Raw genomic sequence first — 21,025 nt, 5'->3', positions numbered from 1 at the left:
GATAAGCCGATAAACTATTCGAAGAATATATCACTGTTCGCTGTTGAGCCCTTCCAGGTTTCAGAAAATAAATAACTTTATCTACTGGAGCCCTTGCAGTAATATAATCAGCACCAACAAATCAACATCTTCACCAACTACAATTGTTGTGTTTGTTGCCTTAAATTTTTCAACTGCTGTCTCAATTATAAGGACATCTGCGTCATTTTTAGCTTGTTTCACTTCAATATTCAATATGTAAAAGTTTATTGCAAATAAAGCAAAACTGAAACATTTTTAAAACTATAAAATTGTACAAATAACGGTAACGGTACTAAATGGTAGACGTTTGTAATAAGTATTTATATTCACTTGAACTGAACCTTTAGCACTAAAAGAAACAGATAATATTATGAACCAGACCTACGGACAATACTGTAGCCATTGCCTATAATAGACAATCTGTTCTTTTTTAAACAATGTTATAGCCAAATGTTTTTCAAGGCCACGTGGATAGAGGAAATTCAGTTTGGGACTGATTACCTTTTGAAGAAATATTTTCAGAATAGTATAATATCCTATATAAAAGAGACACAAATAGGCATTTATACTTGTCTTAAGGGCCACATATGTATATACGTGGCTTATATGTGCATATAATGTATAAAGTAACTTTTAAAATCGCGATATCACAGGAATGGTAACTCTTAGGAAAAAAATTGTAAGGACAATTTTTGTAGAGAATGTTAAGATCTACAACTTTGGTTTGAGGTTTTTTTTTGATAAAACTTACCGTTTTCGAAAAAAATCAAAAAATCTCAAATTTTGACCTTTGACCCCGAATAACTTTTGACGCGCATATGGGATCGATGGGGACTTTTTAAACTTTATTTGTTATGGTATACCCTAGCTCTGCACCAAAATTTGGCTCTCCGGCAATTTTTGTTATTTGCCAAGCATTTTGATGTCTAAGTTGACCGGATTACAGGTTTTCTTAACATTTTGTCTTTCGATTCATTCGCTTATATGGGATAATAAAAAAGTTAGGTACTTTAACAACTCGCCATGTTCGTCATCGGTACAGGGTGTTTCTAAATAAGTGTGACAAACTTTAAGGGGTAATTTTACATGAGAAAATAATGACATTTGCTTTATAATCATAATGTCCGCAAACGCTTTGTTTCCGAGATACTGTTCAATTTTTGTTTTACAAACTGACGATTTATTTATTGCTTTAAAACCAGTTGAAATATGCAAATCAAATTTGGTGGGATTTAAGACGTAGTTATTGCACATTTTTTGACATACAATTAAGAATTTTATATTCATCATTGGCGCGCAAACGGGTATTATGACCGATAATATTACCCGTACGCACGCCAATGGTGAATATAAAATTCTTAATTGTATGTCAAAAAATGTGCAATAAATACGTCTTAAAACCCACTAAATTTGATTTGCATATCTCAACTGGTTTTAAAGTAATAAATAGATCGTCAGTTTGTAAAAAAATATTGAACATCCCGTATCTCGGAAACGAAGCGTTTGCGGACATATGATTATTACACAAACTGTCATTATTTTCATGTGTAAAATTACCCCTTAAAGTTTGCCGCACTTATTTCAAAAAAACCCTGTACTGATGACAAACATGGCCAGTTGTTAAAGTACCTAACTTTTGTATTATCCAACATAAGCGAATGAATCGAAAGGCAAAATGTTAAGAAAAGCTGAGGCTATAGTTAGGTTTTAATTTCAGTATTTTATAAGTGCTAGAATAGTCCACAAGGTGATGCAAACGCTGAGAAAAAGACAGTTTGATTCGTACACCCGGTATACAATGACAGTTTAACTGTCTATTAACAATATTATTACAGCGATATTGTCAATGAATAAGGCTATAATGTGGTAAAAAAATCACTTAAATCGAACAACAGGTTTAGGAAATTCGAAACTTCAAAAATGACCAAATTTTTAGTGGATTGATTTTTTTGCACCGCAGTGTATAAAGCTGGCAAGGAAACAATACTCGATATCAATAAATAGAAACTATAAAATTTCATATCTCAGTCTAACTCTTTTAAAAACATAATGATCTTCATATAAATCATTTAAAATAATCAACTATTCAACAACTTGATGAATCACTTTCCAAGTCGTTTCTGCAGAAAAGATCAGATGGCGTACCAATATCTGGGCTAACATAACTATGCTAAACAAGCAGATTTTTCATGAACAATTGAACATAAAAGAATCTTTCAATGCATCCAGTGGTTGGTAACATGGATACAAAAAATGTTCAAAGCGAAAAGCTCATTGTTGACAGAGAATCAATGGTGGAATGTTGCTATAAGTGTTGACCATAATTACAGAAACTATATCTACAACTTTCTCAAATTTAATGTTGTTCTGAAGCTATTTCCTTGTGGCATTTTTATGATTAATTATTTATATGGGAAATAAGCCACAATTAAAATGAAAAAAATAATTTTATTAACGTTTCGACGCCCAAATCGGGTACCGTTGTCAAAATACAAAATATTACTAAAATAAACTAAAGTGTTGTTGCTAAGTAAAAAAATTCTTCTAATAATTTATTTAATCTCACTCATTTATATTGGCAATTCAGACATATATTATACATTTTAAAGTAGAAGACTTTAAAATGATATTGCCAATATTTATGAGTTGCGTTCCAATATTTATAAATATTGGCAATATCATTTTAAAGTCTTCTACTTTAAAATGTATAATATATGTCTGAATTGCCAATATAAATGAGTGAGATTAAATAAATTATTAGAAGAATTTTTTTGCTTAGCAACAACACTTTAGTTTATTTTAGTAATATTTTGTATTTTGACAACGGTACCCGATTTGGGCGTCGAAACGTTAATAAAATTATTTTTTTCATTTTAATTGTGGCTTATTTCCCATATAAATAATTTCTCAAATTTATATGGCTGATGAAACAGGGTTATACTAATGAGCAATACTTACAAAAACCTTAGCTACAAGTAATGAGAAGAGCGTATCGGGATATAAAAATAGTAAAGACTGAATAGTGAGCATCACATATCTAATATCCCAGTTCACTGTTATTACCAGCAAGCTGCTTGAATAACTCTTTCAAGATCAAGTTCATTCCTGAAGTAAAGATGTACATAAACTTAACGAAACACTTTTGAAATTTTCAAGTTTGAAATATTCTATAATTAGCCGTTAATTAACCGCTAATTAATCGTGAAAAAAAAAATTTACCGCTCATTAACTTTTTTTTTTATGCGATGTTTCGCTAAGTTGACGTCAACTTAGCGAAACACTTATTTAAAAAATTAGTATTTCGTTCCCGCTTATATCTCAATCGACGCTATTATTTAACCGTTAATTAATCGTGAAGAAAAAAATTCAATAATTTATTAAGTTTTTTTTTTATGCGATGTTTCGCTAGGTTGACGTCAACTTAGCGGAACAAAAATTTAAAAAATAGGTATTTCGTTGCCAGTTACGGCTTGTTCGATTCTATGAATTAACCGTAAATTAATCGTGAAGAAAGAAATTTCACCACTTATGTAGTTTTTATTCTTTATATGTTTCGACAAGTTGGTGTCAACTCGGTGGAACGAAAATTTAAAAAAATGGTTTTTCGTTTTCGCTTATAGCTTAATCGACGCTACGAATAAACCGTAAATTAATCGTGAAGAAATAAATTCAATAACTTATTAAGTTTTTTTTTTATGCGAAGTTCCGCTAAGTTGACGTCAACTTGGCGGAACAAACATTTAAAAAATGTTTATTTCGTTGCCAGTTACGGCTTGTTCGATGCTATGAATTAACTGTGAATTAATCGTGAAGAAAGAAATTTTACCGCTTATGTAGTTTTTATTTTTTCAATATCTCGCGAAGTTATTATCAACTTAGCGATACCAAAATGTGTAAAATATGAATTTCGTTGCCAGTTCAAGCTTGATCGGTTCTATGAATTAACCGTAATTTAATCGTGAAAAAAAAATTTAATAATTTATTAAGTTTTTTTTTTATATGATGTTTCGCTAAGTTGACGTCAACTTGGCAGAACAAACATTTGAAAAATGTTTATTTCGTTGCCAGTTACGGCTTGTTCGATGCTATGAATTAACCGTGAATTAATCGTGAAGAAAGAAATTTTACCGCACATGCAGTTTTCAATGTTTCGCAAAGTTATTATTAATTTAGCGATACCAAAGTGTGTAAAATATGAATTTCGTTGCCACTTACAGCTTGATGGGTTCTATGAATTAACCGTGAATAAATCGTGAAAAAAAAAATTCAATAATTTATTAAGTTTTTTTTTATATGATGTTTCGCTAAGTTGACGTCAACTTAACGGAACAAAAATTTAAAAAATATCCATTTCGTTGCCAGTTACGGCTCGTTCGATGCTATGAATTAACCGTGAATTAATCGTGAAGGAAGAAATTTTACCGCTTATGTAGTTTTCATTTTTGCAATGTTTCGCAAAGTTATTATCAACTTAGTGATACCAAAATGTGTAAAATATGAATTTCGTTGCCAGTTCAAGCTTGATCGGTTCTATGAATTAACCGTAATTTAATCGTGAAAAAAAAATTTAATAATTTATTAGGTTTTTTTTTTATACGATGTTTCGCTAAGTTGACGTCAACTTGGCAGAACAAACATTTAAAAAATGTTTATTTCGTTGCCAGTTACGGCTTGTTCGATGCTATGAATTAACCGTGAATTAATCGTGAAGAAAGAAATTTTACCGCTCATGCAGTTTTCATTTTTTCAATGTTTCGCAAAGTTATTATTAATTTAGCGATACCAAAGTGTGTAAAATATGAATTTCGTTGCCACTTACAACTTGATGGGTTCAATGAATTAACCGTGAATAAATCGTGAAAAAAAAAATTCAATAATTTATTAGGTTTTTTTTTCGTATGATGTTTCGCTTTGTTGACGTCAACTTGGCGGAACAAACATTTAAAAAATATCTATTTCGTTGCCAGTTACGGCTTGTTCGATGCTATGAATTAACCGTGAATTAATCGTGAAGGAAGAAATTTTACCGCTTATGTAGTTTTTATTTTTTCAATATCTCGCGAAGTTATTATCAACTTAGCGATACCAAAATGTGTAAAATATGAATTTCGTTGCCAGTTCAAGCTTGATCGGTTCTATGAATTAACCGTAATTTAATCGTGAAAAAAAAATTTAATAATTTATTAAGTTTTTTTTTTATATGATGTTTCGCTAAGTTGACGTCAACTTGGCAGAACAAACATTTGAAAAATGTTTATTTCGTTGCCAGTTACGGCTTGTTCGATGCTATGAATTAACCGTGAATTAATCGTGAAGAAAGAAATTTTACCGCTCATGCAGTTTTCAATGTTTCGCAAAGTTATTATTAATTTAGCGATACCAAAGTGTGTAAAATATGAATTTCGTTGCCACTTACAGCTTGATGGGTTCTATGAATTAACCGTGAATAAATCGTGAAAAAAAAAATTCAATAATTTATTAAGTTTTTTTTTATATGATGTTTCGCTAAGTTGACGTCAACTTAACGGAACAAAAATTTAAAAAATATCCATTTCGTTGCCAGTTACGGCTCGTTCGATGCTATGAATTAACCGTGAATTAATCGTGAAGGAAGAAATTTTACCGCTTATGTAGTTTTCATTTTTGCAATGTTTCGCAAAGTTATTATCAACTTAGTGATACCAAAATGTGTAAAATATGAATTTCGTTGCCAGTTCAAGCTTGATCGGTTCTATGAATTAACCGTAATTTAATCGTGAAAAAAAAATTTAATAATTTATTAGGTTTTTTTTTTATACGATGTTTCGCTAAGTTGACGTCAACTTGGCAGAACAAACATTTAAAAAATGTTTATTTCGTTGCCAGTTACGGCTTGTTCGATGCTATGAATTAACCGTGAATTAATCGTGAAGAAAGAAATTTTACCGCTCATGCAGTTTTCATTTTTTCAATGTTTCGCAAAGTTATTATTAATTTAGCGATACCAAAGTGTGTAAAATATGAATTTCGTTGCCACTTACAACTTGATGGGTTCAATGAATTAACCGTGAATAAATCGTGAAAAAAAAAATTCAATAATTTATTAGGTTTTTTTTTCGTATGATGTTTCGCTTTGTTGACGTCAACTTAACGGAACAAAAATTTAAAAAATATCTATTTCGTTGCCAGTTACGGCTTGTTCGATGCTATGAATTAACCGTGAATTAATCGTGAAGGAAGAAATTTTACCGCTTATGTAGTTTTTATTTTTTCAATATCTCGCGAAGTTATTATCAACTTAGCGATACCAAAATGTGTAAAATATGAATTTCGTTGCCAGTTCAAGCTTGATCGGTTCTATGAATTAACCGTAATTTAATCGTGAAAAAAAAATTTAATAATTTATTAAGTTTTTTTTTTTATATGATGTTTCGCTAAGTTGACGTCAACTTGGCAGAACAAACATTTGAAAAATGTTTATTTCGTTGCCAGTTACGGCTTGTTCGATGCTATGAATTAACCGTGAATTAATCGTGAAGAAAGAAATTTTACCGCTCATGCAGTTTTCAATGTTTCGCAAAGTTATTATTAATTTAGCGATACCAAAGTGTGTAAAATATGAATTTCGTTGCCACTTACAGCTTGATGGGTTCTATGAATTAACCGTGAATAAATCGTGAAAAAAAAAATTCAATAATTTATTAAGTTTTTTTTTATATGATGTTTCGCTAAGTTGACGTCAACTTAACGGAACAAAAATTTAAAAAATATCCATTTCGTTGCCAGTTACGGCTCGTTCGATGCTATGAATTAACCGTGAATTAATCGTGAAGGAAGAAATTTTACCGCTTATGTAGTTTTCATTTTTGCAATGTTTCGCAAAGTTATTATCAACTTAGTGATACCAAAATGTGTAAAATATGAATTTCGTTGCCAGTTCAAGCTTGATCGGTTCTATGAATTAACCGTAATTTAATCGTGATAAAAAAAATTTAATAATTTATTAAGTTTTTTTTTATACGATGTTTCGCTAAGTTGACGTCAACTTAACGGAACAAAAATTTAAAAAATATCCATTTCGTTGCCAGTTACGGCTCGTGCGATGCTATGAATTAACCGTGAATTAATCGTGAAGAAAGGAATTTTACCGCTTTTGTAGTTTTTATTTTTTCAAGGTTTCGCAAAGTTATGATCAACTTAGCGATACAAAAATGTGTAAAATATGAATTTCGTTTCCGCATAGAGCTTGATCCACACTATGAATTAACTGTAAATTGATCGTGAAGAACAAAATTTAACCGCTCATTAAGGTTTTGTTAGGCAATGTTTTGCTAAGTTGACATCATCTCAGCTATAAAAAATTGTGAATGAAATTATTATTTTTTGTTTTATACTTTCCTGACGCTGTTACTTAATTGCTAAGTATTCAGGAAAGAACAAAGTTTACTCCTTATATAGTTTTTTCAAATGCGTTGCCTCGCTGAGTTGATATTCACTTATGAATCCAAAATTTTTTTTAATAAGTACATTCATCGTTTTAACAAATTGCTTGATCAATGATCGGAATTAACACTTAAGCAATCATGACAAAAAAGATTACTCGCCCTTTTATTATGTTGTATGCTATATTTCTCTAAGTTAATACTAACTGCGTGGGACTAAAATTTTCTAAATTTGTATTTTATTTGTAATTAAAGCTTGACCGATATGCTATGATCTAAATGTTAATTAATCGTCCTATTATTAGAAAAAAAATTTCTTGCCTATTCGGTTTGTTCTAATGTGAGGTTCTGCTAAGTTGAGATCAATTCAAAGAAAAAAAATTTTCAAAATTATTATTTCGTTTCCAATAATCGCTTGGTTGACGCTAAGGAAGACCTTTCTTCAATTGTAAAAAGAAAAAGTTGATCCTCATTTAATTTTATTTTTTACAGTACTAGTAGCATTATGAGCGTCATAACGCTACCGTTTCACGGTACGAAGACGCTCATAACGTACTCGTACTGTGAAATATCGTACATTACTCGGACGTAAAGTCATTTTCCTACTCGTGTGATTATGTTCCTCGGCTTCGCCTCGGATCACAACCCTCACACTCGTGCATGATGACTTTACTGTCCTAGTAATGTAATATACTATTACGGCATTTCACTATGTTGACGTAAACTCAGCCAACCGTCAATTCTAAAAATTATAATGGATGATTGCTTCACGCCTAAACACTGCTATTGATCAACAGTTAATTAATCGTGAAAGTCTGTACTCTATTCAGGGATTTTTGGAATTTTTTTGCCCTTTTTCAATTTCACTCCTCTGAAATGACAGCGAGTTTTCGGAGCAGCTCTAAAAATCGTTTACATATGATGCGAGGTTGATTTTCGAACCACTGTATGATGAGCTGCTTATCAACATGCAATTAATTGTTAAAGAAACATAATTTACCACTACATAATTTTTTCGCTGGGTGATGTTCGACTGTGCCGTTTTAAACGTAGCTGATCAAAAATAAAGAACTGGTGTATCGTTACTATTGAATGATTTTTTGATGCTATAAATTAACCGCTGATTTATATTGATTGAAAATAATTAAACGGTCATTCAATTTTTTTATTTTGATGTTTCATTCAGTTGATAGCAACTTAGTCTAATGAAAATTAGGAAAATCAATCATTCATAATTGTTTTACGCTCTATTTTCATTACTACTTTAGAAGTTATTTAATTTTTCAAGAAAAATGAACCGCTCATCTTGTTTTATTCATGATTTATTTATAATTTTATATATCCCAGTTCAACAGTATCGCTAAAAATAATGCAATTTCGTGATTGCTGGGAAAAATTGCTTAACTTCGTATCGAACCAAAGACAGTGATTCACATTTTTACTTACTGTTATTCCTTACTAGGGTTGACTTTTTGCCGCTTCGTAGCCCAATTGTTTCCTCGAGCAGTAACACTAACACTTTTTAAATTGAACTTTAGAAATAATAGCTACAAGCCAATATTTTCTTAAAAGTGGATACCGTAACAACGCGGTGTTCTCTGAGTTCTACGCCGAACTATCTGAGAACTTTTCCAAAAAATCGAGTCAATTTATAGGTTTCGAAATCTTTGAACCTTTTAAGATAAGGGGAGCGTTCAAGTATAACGTCCTTTTTCAGTCGTTTTTTTCCAATTAATTACAATTTTTCGGAGCGACAACGCAGTTGTGCCGTTCAGGTAAAAAAGCACACAACAATTTTTGGGTTTTCGACCCAAAATGACCCTCATAAACGAGACGGAAAATATTGCGATGCTAACAAATGAACGGCTGAATTAAAAACTCGGAAAGTTGTATTTCCTTTCAGAAGACCCAAGTAATTTTACTTGAGTATAAGAATCGTCTAAAACACTCGAGTGAAAGACTCGGATACGTGACCTTTATTTCAAAAATCGTTTACCTTTTCTTTGCCCTGAAAAGCCAGACACAAAATATATAACAAGGAAAATCAGGCCCAAGATATTAGAAGGTTTTACCTGATACTTATCTTGGGTTGATAGTTGGGTTGGGTTGATAATCACACGAACAGGAAGCACCACTACTCAATGCTACCGGTAGCACTACCCCAACTTTGTTAGCTGGGTAAGCGGTAAAATTTTTTTCTTCACGATTAATTTACGGTTAATTCATAGAATCGATCAAGCTGTAACTGGCAACGAAATACCTATTTTATGAATTTTTGTTCCGTTAAGTTGACGTCAACTTAGCGAAACATCGTATAAAAAAAAAAACTTAATAAATTATTGAATTTTTTTTTTACGATTTATTTACGGTTAATTCATAGAACCGATCAAGCTTGAACTGGCAACGAAATTCATATTTTACACATTTTGGTATCGCTAAGTTGATAATAACTTCGCGAGATATTGAAAAAATAAAAACTACATAAGCGGTAAAATTTCTTTCTTCACGATTAATTCACGGTTAATTCATAGCATCGAACAAGCCGTAACTGGCAACGAAATAAACATTTTTTAAATGTTTGTTCCGCCAAGTTGACGTCAACTTAGCGGAACTTCGCATAAAAAAAAAACTTAATAAGTTATTGAATTTATTTCTTCACGATTAATTTACGGTTTATTCGTAGCGTCGATTAAGCTATAAGCGAAAACGAAAAACCATTTTTTTAAATTTTCGTTCCACCAAGTTGACACCAACTTGTCGAAACATATAAAGAATAAAAACTACATAAGTGGTGAAATTTCTTTCTTCACGATTAATTTACGGTTAATTCATAGAATCGAACAAGCCGTAACTGGCAACGAAATACCTATTTTTTAAATTTTTGTTCCGCTAAGTTGACGTCAACCTAGCGAAACATCGCATAAAAAAAAAAACTTAATAAATTATTGAATTTTTTTCTTCACGATTAATTAACGGTTAAATAATAGCGTCGATTGAGATATAAGCGGGAACGAAATACTAATTTTTTAAATAAGTGTTTCGCTAAGTTGACGTCAACTTAGCGAAACATCGCATAAAAAAAAAAGTTAATGAGCGGTAAATTTTTTTTTTCACGATTAATTAGCGGTTAATTAACGGCTAATTATAGAATATTTCAAACTTGAAAATTTCAAAAGTGTTTCGTTAAGTTTATGTACGTGAAGTAAAGTCATTTGAAGCAGGAAAAGTTGCCACAAAAGGTGCTTCTTCTTCTTCTGGATAATACTAGTCCTTATCCCAATGAGGCAGCTCTAAAATCTAACAATGGAGATTTCTTTGTTCTTTTTTCCAACTAATGTTACATCAATTATTAATTGCTCAACTAATGAACAAGAGTTTTATGGAGACTACAAAACACCTCTACCAAAGAGAATTTATAATGAACTTATACTAGTTTATAATAAACTAATGAATGCATAATCTACATATAGTCCATTCTTTAACGGTAAAATATTGCAAAACCTCTATATTTTAAAGAACCGCTTGGATTAACATGAAATTTGGCATACATAGCTAACAAGTCAAAGAAAAAAAGTGATATTGTGCCGATATGTGCTTTTGCCCTGGGGGTGGTTTTCACCCCCTCTTGGGGGTGAAAAATGTTCGTCCAAAGTAAGTTAGGAAATGGATAAACTGGCTAATTTTAAGTAACTTTTGTTCCATAGAGTTTTTTCACTAAGTCAATACTTTTCGTGTTATTTGGCAGTGAATATGTTCATTTTTTCAACAAAATAACCACGCTTTTAAACGGGTTTTCGCAAATAACTGAAATAGTAAGTATTTTGTTGAAAAAACATTTTTAGCAAAAATATAGCCTGTAAAAAATTTAAAAAAATGGTGTATATATCACGTCTCTATATCTACCTAGTAGAAGCAGAGTTATAGCTAATGAAAAATAGGTTGATATTCGTCAAATTCCAGATGGAATACTTTAACGTGAAATAACCAGAAATGAAGCACATTTCGGGGAAAACTCATTACAACTTATTTTAAGTGTTTAAAAAAAGCTTCATTTTTGTTTTATAAAAAAAATTTCTAGCATCAAAAGTAAACAAGTTACGCTCAAAATAAAGTTAGTCCCTTTTTGTTTTATGGTAAAAAAATCAAGACAATCACCCCCTAATTAGTATCTTAAATGAACTTAATCGTTACGACTTCACAAGTTTCTTGACTCGTGTATGTATTGTTTATATGATCTGTAAGTTTCATCGGTTCAAAGTACTTATTATTGAAAGGGCTGTAGTTAAAAGGGGTTGAACGAGTCACTGATCACGAATGTATGCAAATTTAGAAACACCAAATCTTAATCAATTTTTGTCTAACAGAAAAACAAAAAAATACATGATATTCAGAAAAGCAATGCTGACTTTTTTTGTTTTTCAAGATTTTTGGTATCTCTAAAGGCGGAGACAGATATCCGCGCCGCGAACTCCGCGCCGTGTGTGCGCCGCGCGTTCGTGGCGCGGTTATTGTTCGTTAAAATTTTTCATTTTGACGATCCAGAGGAAACTTACGAACGTTTAGTAATTGTAGATAATCATGTCTCTGTCCTGTACTTCTACTACATCTTATTTTGGTATTGTTCTGAAACTATTTTCTTGTGTCATCTTATGCAATTTACTATTTTATGTGGAATAAGCCACAGTTTGGGAACATTTCGGGAACTACCTTTTTCGCTTCCCGGCAACACAAATATAATGGTAGGGGAGCCCAAGCGGGGATTTTTGCAGTTACTCGAGCGCGTCAGATTATCATATGGGGAGAAACGTGGTACCCTGCAGATGTACCTCCACCATATATTGGCTCTTAACACAGGGGAGTTCGTTCAGGGGGGCCCGAAAAAAAATCTATCCTTAAAAATACTCGAAATTGTCAGATTAAGATAAGGTAAGTTAAGTACATGCAAAAGAGTCTATATTTCAAAAATATGACGATTTGAGCGGGGCTACGGAAATGGGTGAGTCAAAAAGTTTCACAAAAAAAAGCGAATATTTCGCGAAATGAACGTCAGATTGAAAAACTAAAAACTACGTGTTCAATATTTTTCAAAAATCTATCGAAAAATACCAAACTTGAACCCCAAGGAGAGGGGTGGGGGGTAAATTTAAAATTTTAAATACAAATCCCGCGATCTTTCGCAAAATAAACATCATATCGAAAAACTGCAAAATACTTATCAATATTTTTGAAAAATCTATCGAATGGTTCCAAACACGACGCCCCACGGAGGTGAGGTGGGGGGTTACTTTAAAATCTTAAATATTAGACCCCGTTTCTTATTGCAGATTTGGATTGTTTGTATAAAAATAAACAATTTTTATTTGAAACATTTTTTTGAATTATGGATAGATGGCGCTATAATCGGTAAAAAGATTGTTGGAAATGGAAAATTAAATTACAAAATGGGAAGTCCCCACTAAAATGGAAAATTTTACTTAACTTTTTTGGTTTTACTACCTAATAATCACAACCCAATAGGTCCAATAGTACCTTTTTGGCTTTCCGGTGACCCAATTATAATATATCTGCTTGTTCCAACTCCGTTGCTTCACCAGAAGCGAAGTTAGAAAACTATTGGGTCTTCCAAGTTGTGCGTTACCTTTTTGGCTTTCCGGTGACTCAATTATAATATATCTGCTTGTTGCAACTCAGTTGCTTCACCAGAAGCGAAGTTAGGAAACTATAGGCTCTTCCAAGTTGTGCGTTACCTTTTTCGTTTTCCGGTGACCCAATTATAATATATCTGCGTGTTTTAACTCCGTTGCTTCACCAGAAGTGAAGTTAGAAAACTATTGGGTCTTCCAAATTGTGCGTTACCTTTTTGACTTTCCGATGACCCAATTATAATATATCTGCTTGTTCCAACTCCGTTGCTTCACCAGAAGCGAAGTTAGAAAACTATTGGGACTTCCAAGTTGTGCGTTACCTTTTTGGCTTTCCGGTGACCCAATTATAATATATCTGCTTGTTCCAACTCAGTTGCTTCACCAGAAGCGAAGTTAGGAAACTATAGGCTCTTCCAAGATGTGCGTTACCTTTTTCGCTTCCCGACGACACAATTGTAACATATATACTTGTTCCAACTCCGTTGCTTCACCAGAAGCGAAGTTAGAAAACTATTGGGTCTTCCAAGTTGTGCGTTACCTTTTTGGCTTTCCGGTGACCCAATTATAATATATCTGCTTGTTCCAACTCAGTTGCTTCACCAGAAGCGAAGTTAGGAAACTATAGGCTCTTCCAAGATGTGCGTTACCTTTTTCGCTTCCCGACGACACAATTGTAACATATATACTTGTTCCAACTCCGTTGCTTCACCAGAAGCGAAGTTAGAAAACTATTGGGTCTTCCAAGTTGTGCGTTACCTTTTTGGCTTTCCGGTGACCCAATTATAATATATCTGCTTGTTCCAACTCAGTTGCTTCACCAGAAGCGAAGTTAGGAAACTATAGGCTCTTCCAAGATGTGCGTTACCTTTTTCGCTTCCCGACGACACAATTGTAACATATATACTTGTTCCAACTCCGTTGCTTCACCAGAAGCGAAGTTAGAAAACTATTGGGTCTTCCAAGTTGTGCGTTACCTTTTTGGCTTTCCGGTGACCCAATTATAATATATCTGCTTGTTCCAACTCTGTTGGTTCACCAGAAGCGAAGTTAGAAAACTATTGGGTCTTCCAAGTTGTGCCTTACCTTTTTCGCTTTCCGGTGACATAATTATAATATATCCGCTTGTTTCAACTGCGTTGCTTCACCAGACACGAAGTTAGAAAACTATAGGTTCTCCAAGTCGTGCGTTACCTATTTCGCTTTCCGGTGACACATAATATATATCTGCTTATGAATATTTTTTTGATATTGATAACTATTTCCGAAGTGAAAGGCGAAAGGTCAAATAAACTTGATTTCAAACTCGAATTGTGGCTTATGCCCAAATAAAATAGTAAATCTTGTTTTTAATACACGTTATTTTTAGTACAACAATGAACTGACATTTTTTAAAAAGGTCCGCATGTACATTTTTTTATTTCATCTTCTATTTCCGTTCAGATCGGATTTAAGTTGTTTCTAAATTATATGGTTCTTTATTGAGGATCCCACAATAATGATTTTCCACGGTAAACATCAATAAGTTAGATATTTCCTACAGTTCCGACCATTCCATTACTAACAAATATTCAACTCATGCGCGCCAAAACCAACAAACCACTCGCAAACCCGTCCAAATACGTATTGCGAACCATCAAAGCGTTTGTTGAAAAACCGACAGAATTTAGATCGTGGTGCGCCGTGTGCGAGCCGTTTGTGCACCACTTGAAAACACGTACTAATCTGACGAACATGCTGCGCGCGAGCGGCTCGCACACCGCGCAGAGCGCATATGTATCTCCGCCTTAACAATTTTAAGTTATTTTGAAGAAAATCATATTTTTCACAGTATGCTTGGAACCTTCATAGTGTAAACACACACATTGAAGACGAGTTCATTCATTACAAAGCAATTAGTGAGCAGGTTGTTAACTAGTTGATTTATACAAAAAAATAGTTAAGAATCATGGCTTCCGAGAGCAGCGAAACAGAAGAAGAGGAAGAAATGGAAATGGATGATACCGGACAGTGGACAAAAGTGAAAAGGAAAAGGAAAAAACATTTGGATAATCCAGCAAAAAAAAGAATCACACAACCACAACTATCTCAACAGCAAGTGCAAGATATAATAATTGGACCACAATCTTCTGAAAACATAACACAACAAACTCAGCAAAACTCACAAAAAGATATCAACACTCCAAGTCATCAAAAAAAGGTAACTTACAACAACACACAAAACTATTCACTTCAAATGAAAACCATCAGTAATAAAAACTATAAACAAATTTTTTTTTTAACAACTCATCAAGAATTATCAAGGTTACAGTTGGCTAATTATTGGAGTGTTGGAGATCCAAACTCTTCCGATGTTATAATAAAAACTAGAAGTGGTTTTATTTTAAAAAGTAATCAGGATAATAAACACATTAAAACAAAGCTGAAATCATTAGTCCAGTCAAGTGTGGTCAAAGAATACAAAGAAACAAATTCTAACCAAAATCCATCAACACCACATAAATCACAAAACACAACTTTCGCCTGTGTTATATCATCAGTAGAATTGGATATTGAGGATACACATATAAAAGACCACCTTACCAATATCGGAATAACACACAGATACTGCAAAAGAATTACATCAAGAAAAACCGGAAAACTGACACCTCTGATTAGAATAATTACGGGAGATTACTCATCATTTCAAAAACTATTAAGCGAGGGAGTGTTCTTTAAGAACTACCACTATCCTGTTTATCCCAGTCAACCACCCGAACCTTCTCCTATCCCATGTTCTAAATGCTTACTATATACCCACACTACAGAGAACTGCACCACATCAATAAGCTGTAGGAAATGCCAAGGAAAACATTCAACACAAATGTGCACCTCTCCTCTTCCAGAAAAGTGTTTGTCGTGCAACGCCGAAGACCACCAAGCATGGTCACCTAAATGTCCTAACAGACCAACTAAACCTATCGAAGGAATTCCTAATGCGCGAATTAAGTCTATGAACAAAAAATCCTCTGAAATGCCATCAGAAATTACTGGTACAAGCAGAATACATTCACCAATGACATATCATGATCATATTATTGAAACATATACTAACAAACTAAATAATCCTAAAAATAAAGATCGTCAAGAAATCATAATTAAGCTAAAAAAGAGATTTGTACATCTATATAATATTGATACTACCCCAGTATTTAGCGGAAATCGACTATTTATACTCATGTTCGATCTGGAAAAACCAACCAATGACTCACCAACTATGCCACAGGAAGGCCTTGCAATATTTCAGGATAATGGCTCATAAGGTGAGGTTTCTTTATTCAAATATCAATAGTTTTCAACCAAAGAAATATTTAATATACAACTATTTACAAGCTAACAATATCGATAGTTTTATGTGTGTGGAAAGCAAAAATAAAGATTTTATTAACCCATATTGTGACTGGTCTATAATCCAACAAAAAGGAAATATATTAAACCAAAACTTCAGAGGAGGCAGTCTTATACAATCCAGAAAAACATGGAAGATGGGGAAAGAAAATCCTCCACGAATAAACAACCCTCTTAATAACTGCATTCATGTCTCATTTCCTTTTAAAGACTCCAAATTACATATTTTCGTAGTCTATATTCACAATTCCTCACTAATTGAAGAAACTATCTTCATTAAGGCATCCCTTTATGATTATTCAATAATAATTGGCGATTTTAACCCAAAATCAAGCCCCTCACGTATGAAGCAAATCAGAGGTTTTCTTCAAAGTTCTAATTTTTGTCAAATACCTACTCCTCCTACGTTTATAATGGCAGGTAACCCAAGCACAACTCCAGATATATTATTTTGTTCTAAAAATATTATAAATAATATCACAAATATACTTGTAACTCCAGATCTGGGAAGTGATCACTTGGCATTGCAATTTGATTTTAATCTACATCATGATCCTGACCACATTAATGAAATTAATCTTCCCAATATAGCAAAATGTAATGTACAAAATGTAAATAGTAGAATGAAAGAATTTTTGAATATAAGGCATGACATTTGCCCAAATTACATTAAAAATTTCAACACTATGTTGTCTAAATTAATAGTAGAAAATTCGCCCAAACAGAAGAAATCACCCTTTAATTACAATCTTCCACCCTTCATTTTGTCTCTGATTAAATTGAAGAGACAGTTACTCAGGCAGATCCAAAAAAATGAGACACATGCATTAAAATCACAATTTAATGAACTAAACCAAGATATTCACAAACTTATATCACAATTTAAACAACATAAATGAATCCTAGCATGTAAAAGTATAAACTCCATGAAAGGAAAAACATACTGGAATGAAATAAAAAAACTGTCTAAATATAAATCGTTTAGACAACAGATTTCAGAACTGATATATGATGGCCAGACATATAGTACAGATGAAGAAAAATGTAGTGCTTTTGCTAGATACTTTGAAGAAACCTACAAATTTGATGAGGATGACAATTTTGATAGAGATACCTTAGAGGAGGTGGATAGTTGGTTTGGAAGTTTTTATGAAGATAGTCGTAATCTGAATGCTCTTCAGGACATCACAGAAGATGAATACGACGAGGCTCTATATAAAGGAAAAAATACAGCTCCAGGCAAAGATTCCATCAATCGTAAAATCCTTAGACAACTAGATCCAGATATTCATAAGGAGATAATGAGCATATATAACTATTGTATCATGAATCATTTCTTCCCTGATGAGTGGAAGACAGGCATTGTAATAGTTATCCCTAAACCTTATACTAACCATCAACTACCCCAAAATTACCGTCCAATCACCCTTCTCCCAGTAATTGGAAAAAATTTTGAGAAAATTATCCAAGGAAGATTATATAATGAATTAAACCAACATATTCCAGCACACCAGTTTGGATTTAGAGAAAAATCATCTACAATCCTTCCTCTTTCAATAGTAACATCCAATATACAGGCAGCAAGATTGCAAGGACTAAAGGCCGCTGGAGTTTTCTTGGACATCAAGAAGGCTTTTGACTCCGTTTGGCATAGAGGATTGTTATATAAACTTCACAGAATGAAATGCTCCCCTTCTCTAATATGGATTATTGACGAATTTCTTAGAAGACGCAGGTGTATAGTAAAGATCAATGAAACATATTCCCATTCATTTTCAGTGCAACAAGGAGTTCCACAAGGTTCACCACTCTCCCCTCTATTGTATAATCTCTATTGCAGTGACATATGCGACAATAGACTAACCAACACTAATTTGCTACAATTTGCTGATGACACTGCAGTGATATCATATGGAAAAAATTTAATAAAGACAATGGACTTATTGCAGAGGCAGGTGGATGACACAATATCTTGGATGAATAAATGGAGATTAACAATAAATCCTTCTAAAACAAAACTAATAATATTTAACCATAGAATCCAAGATCACTCACCAACTATAAAAATATGCGACAATATTATTAAACCCTCCCAAACTGTTAAGTATTTGGGAATAGAAATAGATAACAAATTGACGTTCAACCACCACACAGCAGTTATAAAAAGGAAAATTATAACTAGAGCAAAACACTTCAGAAGTTTAACATACAAGAATGAGGGAATTACGATTGAAACAGCAGCCAATATTTATAAAATGATTTGCAGGCCCATGCTGGAGTATGGTTCTGCAATTTTCTATAATTCTAAAGGCCCTGCCAAAAATAATATAAAAGTGGCTGAAACAACTAGCCTTCGACAAATTACTAGAATGCATCATCCTGATAATCCACTTCACAATCCATCCAACAGAATGCTGTATGAGGAAACTGGAATTGAACCTATTAATGAGAGACTCAATAAGCTGTTTAATTATCTCTTTATTAATGACAGTAACAAAAATTTGATTGAGCCCCACATTGTGAAGATACCAGAGGACAGTGCCCGTCGATGTCCAGGAAGAACTCTTTTTGAAGAAATCTGCTACACATCAAGACAATAAACAACTTTATTCAAGTCATCATCTGTATTGTAACTAATTGTCAGTGATATTGTGATTACCGCCACATACAAATATTTTTATTTTTTTTTTTAATTATTGTATTGTATTAATATTAACAAAAAACATATATTGTAATAATGTATATTAATTGTGTAAATTGGCTGAAAGACTTCGGTCGATGGCCTTTTGGTACATTGTATCAATAAAGTATGTCTCTCTCTCTCTCTCTCTCATATTTTTCAAAATTAAAATTTTAAAAAATTTTACTTTGAAACCAAATTTTTTCAAAAATAAGCACTTTGAATCGATGAAACTTACAGATCATATAAATACAACATAAGTAAAATAATTTGTGGAGCGGTAATGATTAATTTCATTTAAGTTGCTAATTAGGGGATGGTCTTCCCGAATTTTTTTTGCCAAAAACAAAAGGGGCCAACTTTATTTTGAGCGAAACTTGCTTAATTTAATGCTAGAAACTTTTTGTAAAAACAGAAATAAAGCTTTTTTTAAACACTTTAAAAAAGTTGTTTTCCCCAAAAAGTGCTTAATTTTTTGGATATTTCACGTCGAAATATTCTATTTGAAATTTGGTGAATATGAATCTATTTTTCATTGGCTATAACTCTGGTTCTATGAGATCCAGAGACCTAACGCATACACCAATTTTTTTACTTTTTTATAGGCTATATTTTTGCTAAGAATGTTTTTTTCGACAAAATACTTACTTTTAGAGTTATTTGCGAAAAACCGTCTAAAAATGTGGTTATTTGGTTGAAAAATGAACATATTCACTCGCAAATAACTCGAAAAGTATTGACTTGGCGAAAAAGCTCTATAGAACAAAAGTTACTTAAAATTAGGCAGTTTATCCTTTCCGGACTTATTTTTAACATATATTTTTTCACCCCCAAGAGGGAGTGAAAGTCACCCCAGGGAAAAAGCACACATCAGCACAATATCACTTTTTTTCTTTGACATGTAAGCTATATGTATGCCAAATTTCATGTCAATCCAAGCGCTTCTTTAAAATTTAGAGCAAAAACCGTGAAAGAATGTACTAATATGGAAAAAAATACATGTTTGGATTATCAGTTCATTGGAGCAGGGATGATCGGGGTTCTACTGTATCTACTAATTGTCAAACTAAATCTATTCCTGCATAGTATCCTTCTGTAATATAAAACTTACCTTTATGTTCCTTAATTTAGTAAATACTTGGCTTAACACTTTTTCAACACATTTCTTGTTGTCTTGTGAAAATACACAATGTCATTTGAGTGTTAAATATTTAATAAAAAAGCACAGAGGATAGTGTTCTACATGCAGTTTAAACACTAGAATCAACCTGTACTATCTTGAAAAGATTAAATATTTAGACATTGTAGAGCATAATAATTATTATTATAATATGCATTTTTGATGTTTTTTCATAAATCTTTTAAATTTGGAATATACAATACAAATTTATAATTACATTACTTATCAAAATTATTTACATAAAAGAAATCAAAAAAATCTTACCTAATAATAATCCGAATATTTTCTAAAATTAAAACAGAACTAAAATCGATCAAAACGCAGATTATTAACAAAACTTGGTTGTAAAATATATTATTTTTTTTATTTTAGCAAGAGGTTAATTTAATCGTTTTTGTTTTGTTTTGTTTATTTTTAATTGTAGGCATTTTTTGACGTGAAGTTAAGCCACAGAACAGAAAACACAAGGTAATGGACCGTGACGTCAAAATTTCAAAATTTTTCCAAACACGTTGTGTCTAGGTATACGCTAACGTGTACGCAAATAAAAAAGTTAGGTAGAATTAAAGGTCATAACAAATATTTTTCTATCAAACAAACACTAAACATATCAAAATAGCGTGTATCAAAATATACAGTCACTGCCTACGCTAAATAGTCACTAGCTTGATGAAGTTTAACTTTTTTATTTGCG

The 21,025-nt window shown here is 32.4% G+C and overlaps 1 protein-coding gene across 1 annotated transcript in view; it reads right to left on the bottom strand.

The window, feature by feature from the left end:
- The window catches only part of LOC126882995 (protein dpy-30 homolog), a 41,667-nt gene extending 20,875 nt beyond the window's left edge, over positions 1–20,792 (bottom strand). The window contains exon 1 of the mRNA XM_050648145.1: positions 20,596–20,792. The gene's annotated coding sequence lies outside the window, so the exon portion shown is untranslated. The remainder of the gene's footprint in view (positions 1–20,595) is intronic.
- Positions 20,793–21,025: the final 233 nt, after the last annotated feature.

The sequence above is a fragment of the Diabrotica virgifera genome, chromosome 4 (genome assembly GCF_917563875.1).
Source record: "Diabrotica virgifera virgifera chromosome 4, PGI_DIABVI_V3a".
Lineage (NCBI taxonomy): Eukaryota > Metazoa > Arthropoda > Insecta > Coleoptera > Chrysomelidae > Diabrotica > Diabrotica virgifera.
Note: the sequence above shows the minus strand (reverse complement) of the source record. Positions and strands in the feature narration are given on the sequence as shown.